Below are 24,776 nucleotides of genomic sequence, written 5' to 3'. Positions count from 1 at the left end.
AAATATTATTCTACGTTCAAATTAGTCCAATTTGTTATTGGTGGAGTACCACTAATGGAGCTTTACGTTCTTATAACCTCTCAGTCACTAAATATGTTCAAGGTATGAAACATTAAAAAGTTTGCTTCAGAATTAAAATTGACTAGAACCGCAGAGCATCTGTGAACTCGCTTATTGTTCTGTGTTATTATCCTTAGTAGGTGTTTCTCATTTAGCACGCATCCATGAACTGTGGCAGGCTGACTTGTTTTCTTCCAAGTAGGACTTCCACAATTCTTGGTAGGCATTAGATAAACTGTGAAACAATACTTGTGTTCCCTTTGTAAGTTCCAACACAAATGGTAGTTCAACTTCTGTCTGAACCTTTTAAGTATTAGGGATCAATCCCCAAATGACCTCATTCCACATATGGACCATGATAACATTTAAAACTTTATTGTTGATATGAAACTTTTCTCTGTAGCTCTTACTCACTGATGGCAATTTTACTTGTGGAGCTACACAGGCCAAACCTATCGCCCTTTTCCACAGGGGTATGCTGGCATCTGCATCTACACCCACACCTAGACCAACATCCACCTCGGTATCTGCCTGCACACCCACATCACAGTCTGTCTCCATGTCTGTGTATCTGTATCTCTGTTTTCAGAGCCCCCTGGGAACTCTTCTAGCCCACATGAATATCTCTACTTCCTTCTATGGTTCCTAGCTTAAATAGTTGGGGGCACCTTTTCTGAAGACATTTTGTTTGTCTCTTTTGTGTGGCATTAATTTAAATGTGGAGCAAAAGTTTCCTTCTCTGAAAGGTGTTTTGGTTGACATTAGTTTCTAAAGTCTTTTTGCTCACAAGCCACAGGAGAAACAATTGTGCATTTTTGGTTGCCTTCTGTTGGACAGACAGCATTGCCTTTATTAGATAAATTCTTTAAGTTCTGGGGCTGTTGCCTTCCCATGTTCTACCACCTCAGATGCATTAGGTTCATGACTCTGCCATTCTTAGAATTCACAACTCTGTTCCTACTCTTAGTTTGGGGAAAGAGGCCACTTCTCCCCAGCTGTGGAATTCCACAGCTTTTCTGATTTCACTTCTGAAACTCTCTAGCATGGTATCTATAGTCCTAGGATTTCGAAAACAAAGGTCTGTTTAGGGACGGCTTGGGGGTTACTGACCCTTTATGATTCTCCTCCTTTTTTATCGGAATAGACTCTTAACTCCCCCTCAGGCCAAGGTGAGTTCGATTTGAGGGACATAAAGGTTTAGCCAGTAATTCATTTATTCAACAAATAGTTACTTAGGGCTTTCTCTTCCTACTCTCTGTTAGATACTATTTTAGGTGCTTGGTATATGGTAGTAACCAAAACAAGAGCATTTCTGCCTTCATGCACCTTATATTCTGGTAGAGGAGACAGATGCTAAATAATAAACATAGTAAGGACAATATAATAGTTTAAAGTGATATGTGCTATAGTAGAGAGAATAAAATAAGATACTCTACTGTGGGGAGCAGGGAGACCCATTTTTCTACCCAAGTTAAATTAAGAAATTAAAATTTTCAATTGTTCTGGTATATTAAGAATCCCAATAAATTGCCCAGCTGCCATCATAATTACTGTCCTTGTGTGCCTCCAGTGTGGAAGATGTATAGTAGATATTATATTTGATTCCTTTGCAAATACAAATATTACAGAGCACTTACTATGTTCTAGATAGTGTGAAGCACTTTTATGTAATGTTATCTAACCTATCTTACCACTTGGAAAATAAAATTAATATCTTCATTTCAGAGGAGTAAACTGAGGCTCTGTAATGTTAGTTAAGTCGTCCAAGGTGGCACAGTCATAAGGCACAAAGAAGTTACTTAAAATTGAAGTCGGTCTAGTTGAAGCCCACAGACTTCCCTTGGGCCCTGGACCACCTCCCAAAGGTGTGACTGTCTCTCTGTTGCCCCCTGCCTCAACTTACTGATCTTACTGATCTTTCCCTGAACCATGGTGGACACATTTCATTAATGCTGTCAATTCTATAGACACTGATTATGCTAGGATTTGGATTTTCAAAGATGGTGAAGTTATAGCTCCCACCTTGAAGGAACTCATAGTCTGATGGGAAAACAGAGATGGAAAAATTTACTTCCATAAAATCCTGTTTTAAAAAGGGGTATGTATGCCATGGCAAAGCTCTGAGGCTCTTCTGAAATAACCTCTGAATTTAGAGAAGGCATTTTAGGGCCTCAAGCTTTTTTAGTTTTTACCTGTAATAAGAAGGGCATTTTAAATCATGACCAATATGCATGCACACATATAATTCAAACAAAATTTTCATGAAAAATTACTCATACCTTGTACAAACACTATATTCTAATACCATCCAATCCTTTTTATTCTTCTCTTGCAATAAAACTTCTTGTCTTGACAGATGGTAAGATGTGATGTTTAGGTTAAGACTTGCTGGATGAAGTAGGGAAGGGATTCTGGGGAAAGGATGGTTTGTACAAAGGTCCTGAGGCAGGAAAGGCAGTATGGAAGGAAAGGGGCTGGAACTGACACTGAAAAAACATAAAGGCACCATTATATGAAGGTTGTGACCTATGGGTGAAGGTACTTGTTCAAACAGTTGTACTTCATTCTTGAGACCAGTGCTTTCACACTTTAATGGACATCTGGAGATTTTGTTAAGATGCAGATCTGATTCAGTAAGACTGGAGTGGGGTCCCAGTTTCTGCATTTCTAACAAGTTCCCAGATGGTGCAGTTTGGTTAGCAAGGCTCCGTACCATGGACACCACTGGAGGGTTTTAATCAGAGCAGTGGCATGGCCAGATTTTTCCTTTACTAATGTCACTGTAATGGCCTGGTAGAGGATACATTTTGAGGATTAGGGAGGGAGCCCAGTTTGGAGGTTGTTTTAGTTGCTTAAATTAGAGGTGCTTTAGATCCAAATTAGAGCAAGAGTTCAACTGAAAAGAAGGGGAGAAAATATAGAGAAATTTATGAGATGTAACTCAAAGGTTTTGGTGAATAATTAGAAGCTGAGATAGATGATCAGTAAGGATGGGACTAGGATTTTGTTGCTTGATAAACTAAATGTCACTCTTTACCAAGGTGGAAAGGAAAAATGCATGTTTATTTTCTCTTTCTCTCACTTGCTCTCTCATTGTCTATAGGATTGTGGAAGACAGTGAGGTTAGTTTTTAACATACTGAGCTTGACATTGAGTTACTTTTAGGACTGGTGCTGGAAAGTGGGTTTGGAAGTCAGCATACAGATCATAGGTAATCTTAAAGCAAGAGTCTTTCAGGGATGAGGGAGCATCCCTCTTTGAAGTTGGTGAAGCCAGGGACACAGAATTGGAAGGATTGAGGAATCAGGTAATTGATCAGAGCCCAAGAAGCCTCAGAGGGAGAGTTTCAAGAAGGAATTGAGGAATTGATAGACAGTGAGTAAATCAAGGGAATTACTGCTTTTCCTGAACGAGGCAGTAGAGAGAGAAGACCAGAGGATCAATTAAAGTATGTTAAGAAACTCTTACACTTTCAGGACTGCGTGTGTCTTTAGGAAAGGGCTGGAAGGTCTGAATATAATAGGTAAGAAGAAAATGGACCAGATCCCTGTGATTGACTGTAAAGCACAAGTGTTGTTAATAGTTTGGGTCTGGGCACTTAGGGTAGCACATGAACTGAATCAGAGCTGGTTTTTTTGTGGGATAGGGCAAATAGAGGTATTTTGGGTTGTGTTGATTTGAGGATTCAGTATCATAGCATAACAGCAATGTCCTGTGGCTTACCTGAAATAAGGCATTAGTTGGGTAGAAGGCCAGGGTTGGAAATGTAAATATTAAGTACCATCCCCAAGGAAGTGGTTGGAAGAATGAGTTCCCTGTAGTTTGGAAAAGTGAAGAGCACATGTTTTAGACCTTGAGTCTATTTATCTTGTCTCATTTTTGAGAAGCCTAATTATATATTACATGTCATTACTCCAATTACATATTTCTAGCAGGTTGCTATTCCCTCATATGCTTCAGCGAGGGATGTGATGATATAATTCTGGTTGGGTTGATGGCAGGGAAGAGCATGTGAAGAAGAAAAGATGAGCTTGAAACTTCCAGGCAGAAGGTTTTCCCAGGGAATTAGTGTCTCATTCATTTACAAAAAGCACATAACCAACTCTGCCATTGAGTCTAAGTGATCATTCTTAATCTGTCCACACAACAGCCGGGCTCCCTTCCAAGGCCTGTTGAGACATACAGTACCATTCTGCAAATTAATGGAAGATGTTTCCTCTGGGAAGATGAGTGACAAATGGCACCCTTCCTCCCAGCTACTGAAGTCCAGCCCAAGGCATGCTGCTTGGTCAGTGTAACTCTCGGCTGGATTTTATCCCTAGGTACCCCCTCTGGCATCTGGGTGAAGTGTAAAATTGCACAATTGACTGCAATAGCAGCCCTTGTTTTCCCCCTCCCTTTCTCTCTCTTTTTCTCTATCTCCTTTTTATTTCCTCTTCCTTTCCTTTCCTTTCTTTCCCTTCTTTTCCTGTCCTTTCCACAGATGATAATAAGATAAAAGAATCTAGGTCTTCAGGAAGCAACATTTTTATATTCTGTTTTTTAATTATGTTAAAATATACAAAAATATAAAATTTGCCATTTTAACCATTCTTAAGTATGAAGTCCAATGACATTAAGTACATTCCCATTACTGTGCACCCATCACCAGCATCCATCTCCAGAACTCTCCATCTCACAGAACTGAAGCTCTGAACCCACTCAACACTTGAAATTCTCTTTTTCCTCCTAGCTTTTGGCAACTACCAGAGACTACCTTCTGTTCTCTATGAATTTGACTATTCTAGGTACCTCATGTAAATGGACTCATACAATATTTGTGTTTTTGTGACTGGCTTATTTTACTTAGCATGGTATCTTCAAGGTTCATTGATTTTGTATCATGTATCAGAATTTCCTTTTTAAGGCTGAATAATATTCCATTGAATGGAATATACACCACCTTGTTTATCCATTCTTCTGTCACTGGACACTTGTGTTGCTTCCACCTTTTGGGTGGCTGTTGTGAGCAGGAGTGTACAAATACCTGTTCAAGTCCCAGCTTTCAATTGTTTTGAATATATATCCACAAGAGGAATTGCTGGATCATATGGCCCTTTCATATTCTTAAACTGCTTTTCATTAACTGAACTTTCTTGAAAATTCTAGCACTTAGCTTTGTCATTTTTTCTTGCAACGGAGGCATAGTACACATATAACTCATGTACTGAGTACTCTGGTTCTAGATCTCTTTTCTTCACCTTCAACTATGCTCTGCACACATTCTTGGCTGTTAATAATATCTTAGGAGATTCCATAAGTTCCCAGTCACTTTCAGTTGCTAAAGACTAGTACAGCCCAATAAACATGCTAGGCTTCCCCTTTCTCCACCCCCTAGTTTAGGCTTGACTGAGGTCCCAGAGGGAGGTGAAGGGTAAGCTCTGCTCCTCCGTGCACCTCTTTTTCTAACCTCTGGTTCTAGCTCCCCATGGGTAGGAGGAGGGAAAGAGGTAAATGCCTACTTCTTGGCCTTTATTCCCCTTTTCTAGGCATTCCCATAAAGAGCCCTTTCCTTGGCTGCAACCTACAGTCTCTATATTTAGCCTCCCCTGTAATTGATTAGGTCACTACTGAGACCCTGTTGTTGAAACTTCATAAGATTCCTTGGCTGTGTCCTTTGCCCCTAACTGATTGGCTCAAAGCCATGTTACCAATATCCTTCTGTATCTGCTGGTATGTGCATATCCTCTCAGGTTCATCCCTGAGTCATTTTGCTGAATTCCTCTGCTGTCATATGACTTTGGTAACGCATATACTGACAGATTCTTGGGGCTGGAACTTTTGTGGATACATTATGCTTGGATTTTAATTGCTTATGTTTTAGAGTTTAAACTTACTTCCAGTTGTTGAAGCACATCTCAATTCCATAGTGCTAAGCACTAAGGTGAACTTTGGCAGAGATTTTGACTTTGCCATAGCCTGACCTACTTCTATTAGGTAAACACTTGGTACACTTCTTTGTTTTACTTTTTCATAAAATAACTCTTATAAAAAATAAGGGTCAAAAAAATTTTTTTAGTTTCCATTAAAAATTTAAAAATTTAAAAGCTATAAAAAGAAAATATCACTTGAAATCACATTATCCATGAATAAATACTATTGCCACTTTAATGTACATATAAATGTTTTATATATATATATATATATATATATATATATATATATATATATATATATATATATATACACATTTGTATACTTGAGACCGCATAATATACAGAGTTTTGTATCCTGAATTTTTTCACTTAGTATGAATAGTTTTCCATGCATTAAAAAACATCTCTAATGGGCATATTACATTTTATTTATTTATCACAATTTAATAATTTTCCAGATTTGGGACTTTTATTATAATGTTTTCAGTACTTACTATGTGCTAGTCACTCATTAATGTTTCACATATGTTAACTCACTTAATTCTCATAACACCCTTTTGAGATCCCCATTTTAGAGGTGAAAAAACTGAGGCACGGAGAGGTTATTAACCCACCATAAGGTTGTAATTGGAACTCATTCTGGGTCCAGAACTTGTATTCCTAACCACTATCCTATTATTGTCCTACTTGCTGTGTGATAAATATTTTTATGGGAAGAAAAGTCTTAATCTGCATTTGTGATCATTTCTACTGGAAGGATTCCTAGATGTGGAATAACTAAGACAAGAGTTTGAAGGCTTTCAAACTCCTGAAGAATGCTGCCGAGTTACCCTGTAGAAGATTCATCCTAATTCACATTTATACCAATAGTAGGAAGAGCTTTGCTCCACAGTGACTTCCACCAGTGTTGTTTAATTCCTCTTTAATAGCCTTGAATTTGGGATCTCTATGAATGCTTAAAATAGTTGAAGGATCCAGGGGACCCCTAAAAACAAAGGAAATAGTTTTATACAAATGTGGAGTTGTTTATATACATGCCTTAGATACTATTAGGTCCTTGTTTTATTGATCTATACATAAATGACATTCCTTATGTCATCATTACTACATGTGTGAGTATATACTAGGGCCATTTGTACCAAGATTTGAGGGTCATTATACCTGTTGAGAGTGCCTTTCAAAATGCAGCCTTATTTTGACAACTGCTGTCATGGGTGATATTTATGGTATTTTCACAAGCTTTTAGGCAGTTGGAGGTCCTTTTACATTAATAATCTTATACTACTCTTTGGCTTTAAAAAATAGCACAGAAAAAGTGTATCCTGCTCACATGTATTTTACTTTGCAGTAGCTTTATACCATGTGCAGAAAGTGTTATCTGGATCTCCCGGTAATAGTAACCCTTGGTAGCCCTGGTTTTATCTCTGAAACATACATTCTCTATTACCATCCTGGATTCAAGGAACACTGAGACTAGAAGATAGAAATCCCATTTTTTTGTTAAAGAAAAATTAAAGAAAATTCCATGGAAATAGAGAAGAAAAGTTTAGCAGTTCTATTATGACAACTTCAATGGGGAATTTAAATTATTCCTTGTGATTGGATGAAAATTAATTACCTATTCTTCATTAGTTTTTTGGATTAGTATTTTATCATCACTCTTTTCTGAAAGAATCTTCATTGAATCCCATGTCTCATTATGCTTCATTAAGATTCTGTCTTTTGGTCGCAGGTACAGCTTAGTCTTTTAAATGCTGTAGATTTTAAGAAGTAAGCTCATGAGGGGCAGCAAGAGGGTGGTAACCTGCAGCAAGTAACAAACCACATTCTACTGGGTAATATCTTGAAGCCTGTGTTGCTTGTGATTCTTTTTAGTTTTTATTTTTGAGTGTGACTCTTGGTAGAAGCTTTGTCTTGAACACAATGCCTTTGTCACTAGTGAATGAAATGATTGGAGCTGTGCTGAGGAAAAAAAAAGTCAGCTGAAGGATTTAAAGCAGACCACTGCAAACCAAAGGTTGCAATTATCTGCAGCTGAAAACAAGTAGCTTTTAATGTGTCCATTTGGCCAAGGAAAGGAGAATTATAGGCCATTGCTCCTTCCTCTCTCACTCTCCTACTCTGTCCTCTTCTTCTTTATATAGTTTATCATCCATAATTTCAGGATGTATTTTGCTTCTTTAAGCTGTTTTATCTGTAGGCTTATGAGGTCATTCATGTGTGAATTCCTTTGTTAGTCATCTCACCTTTTGCCTTGATGATAGAAAATTGATCAGGCCTAAAGTACAAGTTCAATAGACAACCCCCTTGGTCCTTTGTCTAGGAGAATAGCTACCATTGAAGGCCATGAGCAGGTTGCTATTAATATGACAGCCTGCTCTATCTCCCACTGTAATTTATAATGAAATACCTAATCTCCATTATTTTGATCCAAGCAGGCGATCCCATGAAAAAGTCTTTTCATCCAGTTCCCAATGGCTGTTACATGAGAAATGGCAAACCAATAATTTTTGTCAAGTTTTTTAAGCCAACAGAAATGCTTTTCCACTGCTACAGTTTCAAAAGGCACAGATAAAGCTCATTCACTGAGATGAATGAAAAAGCCATCTGGGGTTTTTCTTTTTGACTTCCTTTCCTTTTCTCCATCCTTGTAATCAAATTTGAGCAAAATCAAATGGGGCTTTCTATGAAAGTACCTTTTGTTGATCTGAACGAGCTGGTAATTTACAAAATACCCTTCCTTTGTGAGGAAGGCTAAAGAAAAAAAGAATCAGTAGCTTTTAAAGCTGGGCCTTAGTGGGACTCTAAATGCAATGAAAGCAGTCTGTGTTGAGAGATGGAAATGCATTTCAAAGCCAGGCCTGACTCGGGGTACAAGGAAGAACAGACCTATGTGCATTTTGTAGGAAGAAATATGTGAATGGAAAAGGGAGAAAGGGAAAGAAACAAGGGGAATATCTGGATAATATGTTAAAGTAACCATAATTTTGGAGATGTGTTCATCTTACTGGAAATTGTGTACGTAACCAGTGATACCGAAGTTGGATATTTGCGCAATCAGGACGCTCAACAAATTGAGCCTTTAAAGTTTGGAGCTGCATGGGTTTGTGGAGAAAGTCGGCTCATGATGTGTGTGATGGTTTTTTTCTCCCAACTTTTTCTTTTTTTCTTTTTTGCATTGGGGTCTTGTGGGAAGTACTTCAAGAAAACCTGAAGATGACAATTTTCAAACAACTAACACTTGCTATTTTCCCTCTTTTTGCTTGCTAGATTTCCTCGTGGCAGTGATTCCTCTTCACTCGTTTGAATTCAGAAGGGTGGCACAGACAGCTTAAAAACAGTAAGTAATGCATGATATATTTCCTTTAGTTACTGATAATAGTTAATTGCAACAAAGCTGAAATTTGGTTATTGGAGGAGTTTGGAATCATGCATGTCTCAAAGGAAAATTTGTGCAGCATTTGCAGTATGTGATGAGTTACTTTTGGTTTGATTTAACTGTTTATCACGATATTGCTATTGTAATAATGAATGTGTTTTCCACTGCTGCTTTATCCTGTATATTCTGTGTTAGTTAAGTACTGTGTGGCATATAATGTATGCATTCTTAGCACAACAGTTTAAGAAACAATGCAAAAATTACAGAGAAGTGGTTGGAGATGTTTTCTTGTTTCATGTACTGCACAACCTTCCTCGCTCATTTATATTTTTGATTCTTAGTAATCATGTTTTCTAAGGCTTTTCCGATTTGTGCTTGAAATAAAATTCCTCTATAAATTACATGAACTTATTTCTTCAAAATAAATATCCAGAGAAAGGCAAGTGTTATTCTGATATTACAAACCAAACAATCTTTAAGGTGGTTTAAGCTACATTTCTTATAATTTAATCAAGCTTTATAATGAAAATAATAGAGCTTTGCTTAGAGACATGCCCCCCTTTAGGAAAGTGAGAAGTCCATTTCTAGCTTCCTAAAAATAAGGCAGACATGTGTTATCTAAAGACATTATACTTTAAATTGGAGTACATATCCCAAGTATTTTATCAAATGTGTTGACATTTCTAAGCGACTGTGGGGCATGTTTTTAAATATGTAAATAACCAAGTCAGAGTGAAGCAATGTGGGGCAGAATCAGTTCTAATGTCTCTGCAATGGCTTAAACAGTATCTGCATTAGTGAGGGATCTACCAAGGCAAGGGTGACGAGAGAACTACATTTAGGCAGCCATGAGACCTTTGTTTCAGGAGACAAGAAGCAAAACAAGATTAAATGAAACAAGGACATATGTTGCTTAACCCTTAAGGTGACCTTTAGAATTTGTTAGAGGTGCTGAAATGAGGAATGGGATCCAGATAGTTTGACAAAGTTCTCTATGAGGACCAGAACCTTTTCCCTTCTAAGTCCCTGGAAGTTTGTGCTGAAGATGAAGTCTGTTTTCTATGCTTTTGCAGCTCTAAGTCTCTTTTCCAACTCGCTGTAACGTTTATCTTTGCCTGTGGTTTTGAGCCATTTGCTGCCTCCTAATGCCTAACTTCAAAATAGCACACATGGCGGACCGCCAAGAAGCTGGCAGTGGAGTATTGGGTTGTGCTGGTGTTAAAGTTCCAAGGTTGTTGTTAACCATCATTTACAACAGTTGCTACAAAACAGATGATTAAAACCTGAGGGGTGGGAGGGAGGGAGCAGAGTAAAGTCAATTGGTGCACTTCCTGATGGATGGAAATGTGGTTTCTTCCCGTGAAATCAAGTTGGATTGTTGCGTTGTCTACATGGACACGATGGTCTAGATGGTCTGTGCAATGCTGCTGTAATCACTGCCTGATTGATAGAGAAGCACAATATAAGAGCTTTTGTTTGATAGGTATAATTGATTATGCTAGCTATGCAGAATTTTTTCTCATAATATTGATTTTATTCCCTTTTATATAAATGAAGCTTATTGTTAAATGAGGATTGTTGCTGCTATTAAAAAAAATTTTCACTTTAAAGGAAAAGTTTATTATTTAGGTGTGTTTTTGTTGTTTTATTGTTAATCCCAATTTTCCTGGGCAATAATACTCTGTCTTTTCTTACTAGTTTCATGTCTAGGCAATTTTGTAAGCATTTTGCAAAATTTCTGTTTTCTTAAAATACTTTTCAGTAAGAGCTAGAGGTACATACTTTGTCTTAGTGTAGTTGTAAAGAATCGCTGTAAAGACATGTCAAGGAATAGATGATCAGGCCTGAAAATCAGTTAAGGTTCTCACTTGCTTGTTTTATCAAGGATTAACTGTTCCAAAGCTCTTGTTAGTGAAGCAATAAATGTCCTTCCAGGGTAGGGCCCTGGCCCCTGTGTTAGCTCTGCCAGTGGTAGTTATTGTCTGAAAATTGTTCTTTCAATAATCTTTAGCAGTATCAAATAAATGTGCCCATGTTTCCATGTGCTAATAAGAGATAGCTGACTAATCAGAGTGTGTTAAGAGGTTGCATTCTCTAGTGTTCAGGATGTAGGAAATGGTTGACCTGGTGTTAATTCCAATTTTGTATTGATGACGACTCTGGGCTGATGACTGTCACCTTTGGGCCCCATTGCCTTGCGCCAAATGGGAACATTATTTGTCACCTGCTTCTTTCTTGCCTCCTATGGGTTAGGCAGACATTTTGGCATGAATATGTGGTTGGGTCTGGTCAGCTTAGCTGGTGATATAATGACAAAGAGGGTAAGACCGAGTTTCCACAGATACTGCTTCACTGCTTATCCCAGCATCAACTTTTGATGACAAAAAGGACAAGATGGAGACTATGGGGCAGGTTTTGATCAATGCCAAGGTCATTCCACTTACTGTCAACAACTCCACAAAATTATAAGCATGGCAGCAGTATCTGTAATGGAAGGAAGTTCATAAACTTCCATCATGTTTTAAATTTAGTATGGGGAAACTGGGAGCGTAATAGACAGAAAAAACTCTATTTATGTAATACCACTTTTTACAAGGGCTTTGATACAGGTTATAATACAGCACAATAGATATAAATAATGACTGAACAAGTAAGAATAGAAAAATATAAATTAAGACAGGAAAGAAGAATAACACACATGTGAAGGCCATACATTTCAAAGGGAGCTTTGTTCTTGTTTTTTGTTTTTGAGTCACAGTATTGACTCAGGATTTTCAACAGCTACCAAAAAAAACAGCAAAAAAAAAAAATCATCAAAAGAGTAACTTCCACATAATGAGCATTTTACATATTAGCCCTAATCCTCACAACAACCTCAAAGCATGCTGTCATTACCCTCATTACAGTGGAGAAAATGCATGTCAGACAGTCTCAATGGCCGGCTTCTGGTTACATAGGCAGCATGTGACTCTGGTGTGAATCTTGGTCTCTGACCCAGTGCGGCCTCCTTGGGTAACACAGATGTCGGCTCTCCCTACAGTCTCCTGCACATGTGTAACCTCTTTCTGATTTTGTCCAAAGCCAACCCCCATTCATAGACTTTAACTCTTCATTGAGATTCTCTAATTGAATCTACTTTCACAGAAGGTAAGTGGACAATGTAGATTTTACCGAGAGAGAGGAGGGAAGGAGTTTACTTTGCGTATCCCACATCAAACCACTTGAACACCCCTATTGGATATTCTGGTCTGCAAAGTGCTTCCTTGGTTTGCCAGCACTGAAGGTTGCTCTCTGACTCTTCCATCCTGCTCCACTAAGCGTCTCTAGCTGTTTTCTTCTATTTCTGGATCTCTCTTAAATTAGTCATACCCCTCTTATGCAGGAGCAATATGGTGTTACACCAGCAACTAAAACTAAATGTCCACATCTAAGCTCAGTGCTATTCTTGGTACACCTTCAAAAACTTTCCTGGTAACAGTTCTTATCCTACTTAATAATAGTGAGGATTATGCAGCAATTTAAAAAATCCCACTACACATTTTCCAATAGGGAAAAATACACTGGTTTCTTAGCTTTTCAGATACTTAGTTCTGAAAGAATATTTTTCAGTGGCACTTCATGGAGGATGCAGAGGACAGTGTCTCCATCAATAGGCATAACAGGGAACTTCAGTATGCTTTTCCTTGTACTTGCCTCTGGCTGATGAGTCCAGGGTACCATAGCAAAACTTAGAACATGTGAATTTCTTTGGGGCTTTGAACAGAAAGTTGGATCTGTTCAGCTTAGCTGGTGATACAATGACATAGAGGGTAAGACCGAGTTTCCAAAGATGCTGCTTCACTGCTTATCCCAGCGTCAACTTTCGATGACAAAGAGGACAAGTTGGAGACTATGGGGCAGGTTTAACAGAACGTTAAGGATGGAGAAAGGTGAAGTTAAGAATGAGACAAAAAATAAAGGAGAGAGAAACAACTTATGCAGTAATATAATGCTAGAAATGAACTTGAGGCCACAGACCCTGAAAACTGGAAACCAAGTCTTCAACTTTAACATCACAAAAGTTTAGAATTGTGGTAATACATTGAATCATGTTATTGGGTAATAAGCCTTTTATCAGTTCAGCTTTTATGTACTCCTTTTAGGAAATTGAAAGAGAGAAGTGCATGAATCAACTGTAATGGCTCAACACATCCAATTTGTTTGAAGTTTGGGCATGGAGTGAAAACAGAAACATTTTATAAAACCTTTTGAAACGCCCGTTTAGGAAGCTCTCAGTGAGTCATGTGCCTGAACACCGGTGTATTTTCTGCAGGGGTTTTCTTAAGTTACTCACATCCTTGCTTTTGCTTTTTGGCTTAAACTGCTAATGCTACAAGATTCTTGGAAACTTGAACTTGATTGTCAGTCAGTGTAGCTCTCTTAGGAGAGGAAGTCCAATTTTCCAGTAATCCAAAATTGCTGTATTGTCATAGCTCTAATGAGTATGTCCTTCAAGAATGAATTGGAGGCTAAAAATGAATGCCTTGTGATGTTCACAGACTCCTTATGAAGTGGTCTGAAACCAATATGAAAGATTGTGATTTTTTCTCCCATTAAGACCATTTTAAGAACAGATTTAATAATGTGTAATTTCTTTCTTTGGAAGGGCAAGCTCTCCTAACAAATACATGCTAGATCATTGGGTGTGAAAAGACATGAGTTATAGTGACAAAAATGTGCCATGAAAAAAAATGCCCCATAGCTATTTTCAATTTCTTTTGTGAATTGAAGGAAATGCAGAGTACTTCATTTAGTGGAGTAGTTTAGTACCCTAACAGTTGTTCAAAGGTAGGAACCAGAAGACACAGGGTAACGAAGATATGAGCACAAGAAAAGTTAAGGCTTCCTCTTCAGCTACTGCTGTGCAGAAAGCTTGAATTCAGCTGTTGTTCAGACATGAATTCAGGACTCCTCTTGTCTGCTGGGGAATCCAGATATGGAAATAAGGCCCCTTAAGCATGTAACTGACCTCTGTTGTCAACCTTGTTTGGATGATGTTCTCAAAGAAACTTGAAAAATATTTTCCTTTTTTGGGGCTGTGAGGCCCAGCCAAGGGGATGGCCACTTGTATTTCTCATAGAAAATTCTAAAGTGGACAAGTTACTTTTCTGGCCCCCAAAAGAAAAACATTAGCTGCCCATAGGGATAGCACAATCCATGATCAATGCAGTGAAAATAAGAAAAAAAAGTGGAAAGGATTGGGGTTAGGAGTGTGAAGGGAGACAGAGGAGAGAAGTTGAGGGAGAACAAGGGAAAATTGTAGGTATAAACTAAGTTTTAAAGTAATTTACTTGTGTTTGATGCCTTTCTTTAATTTTTTCAAAGTGTTTCTTTAGAATCTATGCTTAGGGGTCAAAAACATTTAAAGACTTTATAACCTGGAGTCACATAATTTTAGAGCTGCACTCTGCCTCAGAGCTCTTAGCGCTGGGGTTTGCATCTGGGAGGTCGAGCAGTAGGAGGGTAAGGGTGACCCTCTGAGGGGCATGTCTAGGTCTCTAGGTTGCTACATATTGTTTCAAAAGGCCTATTGAACATATTTAATGTTATAATATAATTTCATATTTGGAAAATCCAAGAAATATTACTGTTCTGCTAATGTAAACATCAGGAACTAATGTTGCATAGAATCATCTCGGTCTGATGTCTGATGGAAATGTGCAGAGGTCAGTGATTCTCAGCCTCCAAAAGCCTCTGGGTGAAGAGTAGGCAGCTGTGTCAGAATGTATTTGGTACTGGGGGTGTACAAGACTACATATTTATTAAAAAGAGGGAATAGGATGAAATCAGTCAAGAAACACTGATCTAGACCAAGAAGAGCAGGCTTAGGAGGTATTCTTTATCTGAGTATTTACTGAGCACTCTACTAGGTCTGACACTCAGGTTAAGGATATCTAGTACAGAGCTAGATATGTAAATATGGAGCTTAGGTGAATTCTGGGCCTAAGAAGTTGGGACCATCTTTAAACAGAAATGCTAAATAAGTTAAGGGCTAAGAAAGGCACACTGTGTTTAAAAACAAAGAGATTGTGATTGATTTTGTGAAAGCATTTTGCATAGAGGGGTGATGCAGAAGCCAGAGTGTCATGGGCTAGGAAACATGTGTGAGGTATGAGAGAAGAAACTGCTTCTGTGACAATCCTTACAGGCATCTTCACAGAAAAAGAGAAGAAAGGACTAGGGTCAAAGCTGGATTGGAACTTGGAAATTAAAGGAGACCTTTTTTAGATGGGAGATAATTGAATGCAAAGTATTTCAAAACATATGACACAGCTAACTAATTATTAATTCACTGCTGTTCATTGAAAATGCATTATGGGGTGGATTATGAGATGAGGAATACATACCTCTTGGTCTCAGGGAGTTTGCACAACTAGGTCGCTTAATAAGGCTAATCACTAATAATAATAATAGGCTGGAATGTTATGGCTTATTATGAATAGTGCTGTATGGATTAAAATATTGAAGGTCAAAAGTTATTCATTCGTGTAGGATCAGGGAAGGTATGCTGGAGAAAGCAGACCTTAAGAATGCTGGGGCTAGACACGGCTAATGTAGATTTCCATGACACTGGGAGTTGAAGCCAAAGTCATAGGAAGTAAAGTCTAGAAGGAGGAGAGGAGGGTAGAGGACAGGAAAAAGGGATGGGAAAGAGGATTAATGGCCAGTGAGGCTGACTAAACAAAGTGGTCAAAAAAGCAAAGGAAACCATCAGAGTGAGTTTTGGCAGCTAAGGAGAATTTTGTTTTCAAGGTTGTTTAATCTTCAGTGGCTAGAATGTTATTTGCTCTAAAGCACAGTAAGTACTGAGAAAATATCCTTGATTTTTTTACAGCTAATAATTATTGGTGCTCTTGGGAATCATTTCTTCCCATTTGAGACGGCCATTTTAATAGATCTATCTAAACAGAAGAAACCTAGTTGCATGGGTTAAGGCGTGAGTGGGATTTCCTCTTTATTGTTGCAGGGGTGGTGAGGCTGGGAGGAGAGCCGAGCATGTTTACAGGTAGAGAGGAAAAAGGCATCAGAGGTGAGAACTGAAGAAAAAGGTAGGTAACTGATGAAGCATGTTTGACGAGGCAGTACGATTCACCATCTCTCTTGGTGTTTCTGTCAGAATTTAATGAAATAATGAATATAAAGTATCTGACATGCAGTAGGTTTTCAGTAAATGTGACCTCTTAGTGTTTTGGAGTCAGATGGAATGAGGAAGGCGCTTATTGAGCGCCTGGCGCCTGCCACACCCATGCCATTTCACTTCTCCTTCACGATGGTTCTCTGGGCTCGGCCTGGTGAGCCACGTCCCATACATGGTGAAAGCAGGGGCTTGAGGCCTTGCGAGGATCGCCAGCAACTCCCGCAGAGCTGGGACCTGAACACAAGTCCGTCAGATACTAAAGATGCTACTAGGCCTTATGGGTTTTTTTTGAGTAGTTTTGGTTTCACATAGGAGTAAAGGAAGCAAGGTAAGTCACCTCAAGGAACCCTTATTGAACAGGCTCCAGGCTCTGTGTTCTTTGTAATATGAGAGGTGAGGTATCTGCTGAGAGTGAGGACATCCAGCTAGTGAGAAGGGGATTGAAGAAGGTGAAGAAGACTTGAAACAGCAACTTTAGGGAGTTAGGGCATCATTAAGGCATAAAAGAAGTGAAGTTTAGGTAGGATGGAATTGCAGTGAAGCTTGTTACATAACGATATCTCAAATGAGTTCTCTGATACTGCAACAGGATCTGCTAATCAGATCAACAAATGCTTTCTGTGAAGTGCCAGACTGTAAATATTTTAGACTTTAAGAGCTATATGGTCCCTGTTGCAGCTTCTAAAATCAGCTGTTATATCATGAAAACAGCCATAGGTAATATATAAACAAATGAGCATGGCTACTTTCAAATAAAACTTTTTGATTTGGTCAGTGAAAATATTCTGTATATTATAATGATGGATGCATGTCATTACGTATTTGTCCAAACCTATGTATGTACAAACTCAAGAGTGAATCATATTTGTAATTGCGGACTTTGGGTGATAGTGATGAGTTAATGTGGATTCATCGATTGTAACAAGTGTGCTGTGGTAGCAGGGGCTGTGGATAATGGGAGAGTGGGGGGTGGAGGGAGGCAGGGGTAAACAGGAAATCTCTGTGCTTTCCCCTCAATTTTGCAATGAACCTAAAACTGCTCTAAAAAAGTAGGGTCCTTTTAAAAAAAACCTTATTAATGGACATTGAAATTTGAATAGTTACATGTCATGAAATCTTTTGATGTTTTTACAAACCACTTAAAAATAAACCATTCTTAGTACGAGGGCAGTACAAAAATAAGCAGGGAACCAGATTTGGCATACAGGCAGTCATTTTCCTATTACTGGTTTAGGTGCCTGTTAGAATACAGATTCCTGGGTTTTATGCTAGACTGACTCAATTAAAATAACCGAGGCCCAGGAATCTGCATTTTAATTAGACTCCAAGTGATTTTTATACCACTCTGAAATGACTGCTTAAGGACAGAACTAGCAAGTGGAGATGGTTGTACATGGTTCCCTGAAAAATGCAGTCTCCTGGAATCAAATTACAGAGTTTGCAGTGCTCAGCAGCACAGGACTGGGAGCCCAGGAGGACCTGCAGTGGTCTGGGTGGGCTTGGCATGGAAGGAATGGCAGGAGATGCAGGGGTGAAGAATTCTAGGGTCGTGGTGACCCTTCACAGAATGACCATCTGGGGTCTCAGACTTGGCAGAAAGGCAAAGAAAGACAGGAGGAGGCTGATAGTTTAAAAAAAACAGGAGGATTGGAAGGATTAGGCTCCTGAGAGTGGGAAACCGACTTGGAAGGTCAAAGGTCAGAGGCAGAAGAACAGTTACTTACGGCTAGAGCAGACTTGTAGAACAGGCATGAACCATGTGGTGGGAGTGTGAGACAAGGCTGCCTGAGGACCTGAGCAGTGTTGTGGAGGTGGGTGTCACTGGAGAGGAGAGGTCAAGGACTTGTGAGGTCATGGGCCTAAGAAGAGTTAAGTCAACCCAGTTGGACACCACAGCTAGACTGAGTGTCCAGGATGAAAATGCAGATGGCCAGAGAGATGAGAGAAGGGGCTTGTCAGCCTGGCTTAGCTTGGCCAAGGAGACCTGGAGAGGAGTGCACAGTATTTAGACAGGTAGAGAACAAGGGGAGGAGGAGAGAAGAGATGCACTAGTCATCTACTCTGTGCCCCTTTAGTGGGCCCTTAATGCATGTAAACTCACTTGACCTTTGCAGTAAACTGTTCTTTGAAAAAATACATGAGCTTTAAATGAAAATGCATGAGCATTAAATTTTTAAAAATCATGAATGTTTTTGTATTTCAGAAGTAAGGAATCTGAAGTTCATAGAGATTTAAAGTCCAAAGTCATACAAAGAATAAAATGATAAATCGGTGTCTATGACTGGGACACCCATTGTTTTCTTTTCCTGTTTTTTTGGGGGGTGTCTGTCACCTCCAATAGGTCTGTCAGTGTAGTTTCCTAGAGCACTGTGTTGAAAATTGATTTTGAGGTTGAGACTAAGATCAGAAAGAGAAAGTTGTGATTAATGAATAAATTTGCCATGGGCACAGGAGGGGAGAGCTGAAGTTTCCATCCTGTATTTGCCATCCCTTACACATACTGACTGCCTGCCTAAAGGGAAAAGATATTCCAGTTTCGGTGGAGAGAGGGTGAATGAGCAGAGAAAAGCAGCTGAGAAGGGGCTTGTTGTGTTTAGTATACTGTGGCAAGACCAACCTGGTTGGAGGGAGGACTCAGATAGAGCCATGGAAAGAGTAAGGCTAGTAAGTAGGATGCCAAGTTCCAGGTTTGAGTTTGACTTGATCCTGAAAACAACAGAAGGGCTTTTTTCAGTTTTGGATAGGGCAGAGCAGTGGTAAGGGAGGAAATGATTTCAGTGTCCATTAAATGGACTCAGGAAAAGTCTGTAGTGTCAAATGCTGTAGAGTATGAGGAGAGGCCACTGCATTCTACAAGGTTACTGGTTACCCAGTAGTCAGTTCATGTTGGTGCTAAGAATTCTTTCCACTAGAGGGTATTGAACATCTCCAAATAAACAACGTGGTTGCTGCCTTCAGTAGCTCAGATAGTCCGGAGACCAGTGTGACACAGATGCAGCTGTGCCAAGAGAGGTGTCATGTGCCACTTAAGCGTGGGGGAGGGACAGGCTGCTCTTGCTTCTCGAAAGCCAGAAATGCCTTGTGACCAGAGGTAGTTCTGGGGGCAGTTGTGCAGTTGGGGACATGTGTCTGTGGTAGCTCCTGAGTCCAAAGGCTCTGGCCTCCTTGGTGGTACCTCCTCTTTACTTGCTCAGGTTTCCCCAGGGTCCTCTTGCTGTCAAGCAAAAATCTAAGTAATGTATCCCTTTAAAGCATGAGGGATGGGGAGTTTGACATGCTGCTGCTTTCTAAGGTGTTATTACATCATAAAAGAACAAAGCCAGAAATAAAGTGTCTGAACTTCGGAGAAGTAGGTGTTTTTCCTAAATACAAATTCATCTGAAGCTTAAATAGCATACTAATAATATGTGAGAAAGCGGTTAAAATATTAAATATATGTTATATATACACTCCTCTATCATATGTGTCTATATGTGTACTAAAATATATACTAAAATTTAGTATATATGTATATATACTTACTGTTTTTTGCAAACATGCTTTAAATTTTAGTCACCAAATGACTGAAAATCTGTCATCAAAATAGGCAGTCCAGTGTGTTCAATATTTAATCATTTTTAATACTTTCAAGGCATAACATGGAAATAAAATAATTAAAAGGATATTTATAGTTAATTATTGGAAAACCGATGAGAACAGAGAAAGAATGACATGAATAGTCTAAATTTAAATATAAAGGATACCTCATTTTTACACTATCAATAATATTAATATTAAACTTTGAAAACTGAAGTGTGTCCCCAGAACTGAGCTGTATCTATTTTTACAAATTGCTCTAATAAATTATATTGGCTTCAGGAAAGATTAACAATTTCATTTAGTGACCCAGACAAGAAGACTTGTAGCTGGGTGAGATTCTTATGCCTCAGGAATAACAGTAATAATTGTCATTTGTGAGTACCTATTATGTGCCAAGGAATTTGTAAATTATGCTTTATGCACGATCTCATTTACAACATGGTGGTAAATATCATCTCAGATTTATAGGTGATGAAACAGGCTCAGAGAGCAGGAAACTTGCCCAGCATTGTAGAGCTCGGATTTGAATTGAATCTGTGCAAAGCCTGTGAAGTCCCAGTGTTGAGATGAAATTGTAAGTTGGTATCAGCGTCCTCTCAAGATGATGAAAGGAAGTGATAGACTGTCAAAAATTGGGGACAAAAGTAGATCAGGCTATCTAGGTATTAGGGGAGAGCTCCCCTCCCCCTTACCCTCAGGTGTTGAATTGTGCAGCATTTCGAAAATCTTTGAAGAAGGTGGTCTTAAAATTGAAACAGGTAGAAGGCCATAAAGGTGAGTAAGTGCTGTAGGCAGTGGGGAAGGAAATGGCTTGTCAACTTTTCTCATGCTGGAGGTGTGTGGCAGGTTTGTTAGAAACACCAGATGAAATTGCACATCATCATGGGAAGTAGTGCATAGGAATATATTGGCCCACCAAGTCCTATGTTTCAAGCTATTTTAACCTACAGGAAAGAAAAATCTTACAAGGTCAGATTAGATTCCCTCGTGTTTTGAAATGTTTTTACCCAGGAGTTGAACTCAACAACTCTGTTTCAGGGAAATTTAATCCTCATTTTTTTCTGCTGAGAGTGAGCGCTCCCATTCCCTTGATCCCTTACCTCTGCTCACCACATAAAAGAGCTCCACTTTTCTTGCCTGAACTCTCTTGTTCTTTAGTCTTCATGTTTGCTTTACCCATTCCTACCTTTGTACTGTTGTTATGCACCCTCATGTTTTCATTTTGCTTTTGCCATATGTTGGGGGGTGGGGTGGGAATGCATCATCTGAGCAAATACCTTCAGTAAGTTTGCTTTTTGTTTTTGAAACTTTTGTTGTAATCTTGTACAACAGCACACCCCTCTTTTTGTGGTTATTTTTAACTTCATAGCTTCCCAACTCTCTCTTGAAACTTTGTAGTTTTTGTTCTTACTTTTTTTTTTGCAGGTGTTCATTTAAGACATTATTGTCCAAGTTCCCCAAAATGGTCCCTCTTCATTCTTCTCTTTTCTGTTTTTCTTTATTCCCTCATGCTGCCTTCTTTTTCTAATTTCTTTTCTATCTTTCCTGTTGTTTGTGTCTTCCTATACCCATTATTTTTTTCTTCTGGAACTCTGGGCTGAATAAACTTCTCCTTATGGTATTCTTTTCCAGAACTTTCTTCTGAAACTCTGCTTTATCTTTTAACCTGACTTCTCTTTTATTCTTATTAAATCCTGCTCCCTCACCAATCCATTAACTTTTCTTCATTCTTCAACTAAAAACCTTCCCTTCAATCTGTTCCAAACTCATCAGATGTTTGATCACCTCCGATTTTTGCCTTGACCTTTTCCCAACTACTTTCTTGCCATCCTCTACAGTAAAATTGTATTTACCAAAGAAGTTCTAATGACTTCCTGCTGGACAAATTGAATGTTCTTTTATCTGTGATCCTCACCTTTCCTGGCAATGATTCTATCTGTAGGCTGGTAGATCATCTTTGAAGTATATTTGAAGCAAGGTGAGCTCCTTCTTTTTGAACTAGCAAAATGTCTTTTAGAGTATACATCATTCTGTTTCTTTGCTTATGAGAATCAGAGATTACTTGCTGTTTGTATTTCTAATAGCTGTCTTGACATTTTGGTTACTTTTGAATGACCATAAATGGTTTTCTGAATTTGGGTAGGGTCCTCTTTCCTGAACAACAGATGGACTTCTGAGACAGAGTTTTATCCCCGACAAACACACACTCATTAAATTTCCCTAAATGTAATTTGCAACTTTTTTACCACACTCAGGAAATCTAAGTAAATAACTTTTTGGAAATAATTTTCTTAGTCATTTTGGTTTTTGTAAACAACTTCAAACCTCAAACTCAAATTCAGTTGAAAATTAGAATTCTAAATACTTCTGAATAAAATCTGAAAGAATAAAAATACCTTTACACAATTATAATTAATGATGAAAATTACACTAGCCTTTATTTGGCTTCCTAAATGTACTCTTTACTTTTGTGACTATTTTTGTTTTTGACAAATTTTAATCATCATTATGAACAACAAAGGTAAAAAGTTCCAGAAATAAGGGAAAAAGTGGTTTGGAAATAAAGCGTTGTGTCTCTTTAACAAAAGCCTTAGAATTTCAAGTTCAGGCTGCCACTTTCTATTTTCCCCAGCTAAGTGCAAGGGGGTGTAGCCTTAGACTTTTCTGGTTCCTTCATGCAGACTTATGTCACTCATATTAACATTATTTAAATATAGCTTTCTTAATTTCTGAGAATGGTGCTGTAAATAGTGTTTTGACTAGTAAAATGTGGAATACAAAGAATACAAAGACAAAGGCAAGATATGCACTGACTGAAATATGTCATTTTAATAACATAATTACTTGATAAGCACTTACATGATTTAGTTACTGATCTTCAACCTTTCAGAGCTGGGGAATGAATTGGTGATATATTCTATATGAGTACTGTCAAAAATTTGGAGCAATGCTGTGTTCTCCAATGGCATTTTAGGAGGCATGTTCCTGAGCTGTATGAATTAAGTAGCTCATCATATAAAATAGGGCAGTTCAGTGAAAAACTGCAGAGCCAGATAGTTTCATAGCAGAGCCAGGAAGTTTTCTGAATTGGTGCTATCCTTAATTTCTCCAGGCTAGATAGATTTTAAAGTAGGGAAAAAATAATGTGCAATCTTTTTTTTTCTGATTTATGAATATAGGAAAAAGTTCAGGAGTGTGATTTATCCCACATTCCACCAGGATTATGCAACTGAAAACATTCTCCAGAACATCAGGTCTAGGCACTCTCTCCATTTTGAACTTAGATTCATCCCCCCAAAATGCTGTCTTCTATAGACATGAAGAGGAAATACTGATGATGCTTCCTAGCAGTAAACATACAAGTTAATCTACCTGTAGTGAAATGCTATCCTTAGAGCAAACTACCCAATATGACCCTGTCCAAATTCTCTTATATAGGTGAAGTCAGGTTAAAATGATGTTTATCGGCAATCTCTAGGAGATAAATGTCGGTATCTATTTATTTCTCAACTTGTTTTTATTGAGCACTTACTTGATGCGGATACCCATCCAGGTACTGGAGATAAAAAAGGAAGCAAGAAATTGTCTTACGCTTATTAAGGATGAGAGGTAATTAAAATTACAGGTAATTCCTGCTTTTATAGACAACTACAATATAGTAGGGTAAATGATACAATAGTTTTAAGCCCACACTGCAAAAGAAACACCCAGGAAGGATGTTCAGCCAGGTCTGGAGGTGCATGGGGTTGGTTCAGGAGAGAATTCTTGATTCCTGGTTCCTGGTTCAGGAGAGATGTCAAGAAATAGGCATCTAGCTAATATTCAAATTATGAACAGTGTTGGATAGCTAAAGAGATTGCAGGGCAGGAAGAATATTCCAGGAAGTGGGAATAGGATGTGCAAAGTCCCTAAAGTGAGAAAGTATGGCCCAGTGAGAAGACACGAGAGAAGTAAAGATGGTGAGAAGAGTAGAGCCCACATCATGACCAGTCTGTATGTTGTGCTAAGGAGTATGGCATTCATTTTAAATGTAATAGGGAGAAATGAAGGTATTTTGAACAGAGGAGCAACATAGATATGTTTGTATTTTAAAAAGATAACCTTTGTTCTATAATGATAGGTGAAGGGAGCAGGGATGGAAATGGAAAGCACAGTCTGGTGAAAAGGCTTTACATTCATCTAGGAAAGAGACTGGTGGTGCCTGAGATAGGAAAGTGGATAGATTTGGGGGAGATGTAGGAGATAGCATTGATAGCACATGGTGATTGGATATTGAGAATGAAAGAAAGTAAAGAAAGTAGAAGGGCTCGAGAGTCTGTTCTGAGCAATTTGAAAAATGGTGGTGATATTTAATTAGAACAGGGGAGGATGGTATGTTTGGGAGTAGAGAGTTGAGTTCAACTTTGGATATATTAATTTTAATGAGTTCATAAAAAGATGGGGCAGACTCTTGGAGGTTTTAGAGGAAGTTTCTCATGGAATTGTAGAATAGTATCAGAAGTCTTCTCAACATTAACTTTATATTTTAAACTGTTTCCCAAAGAAAAGCAGATTATTTTCAAAAACAGAGTTGAAGCTGGACAGGAACCTGGTCTTAGCTCTTTTTCCAGTGTTAGAAACAAGGGAATGCATGGGTGAGCAGACTAAATTGACAGTGAACTTTCAT

Source organism: Manis javanica, chromosome 3 (assembly GCF_040802235.1).
Source record: "Manis javanica isolate MJ-LG chromosome 3, MJ_LKY, whole genome shotgun sequence".
In the NCBI taxonomy this organism is placed as follows: Eukaryota; Metazoa; Chordata; class Mammalia; order Pholidota; family Manidae; genus Manis; species Manis javanica.
This window is presented reverse-complemented; position numbering follows the sequence as displayed.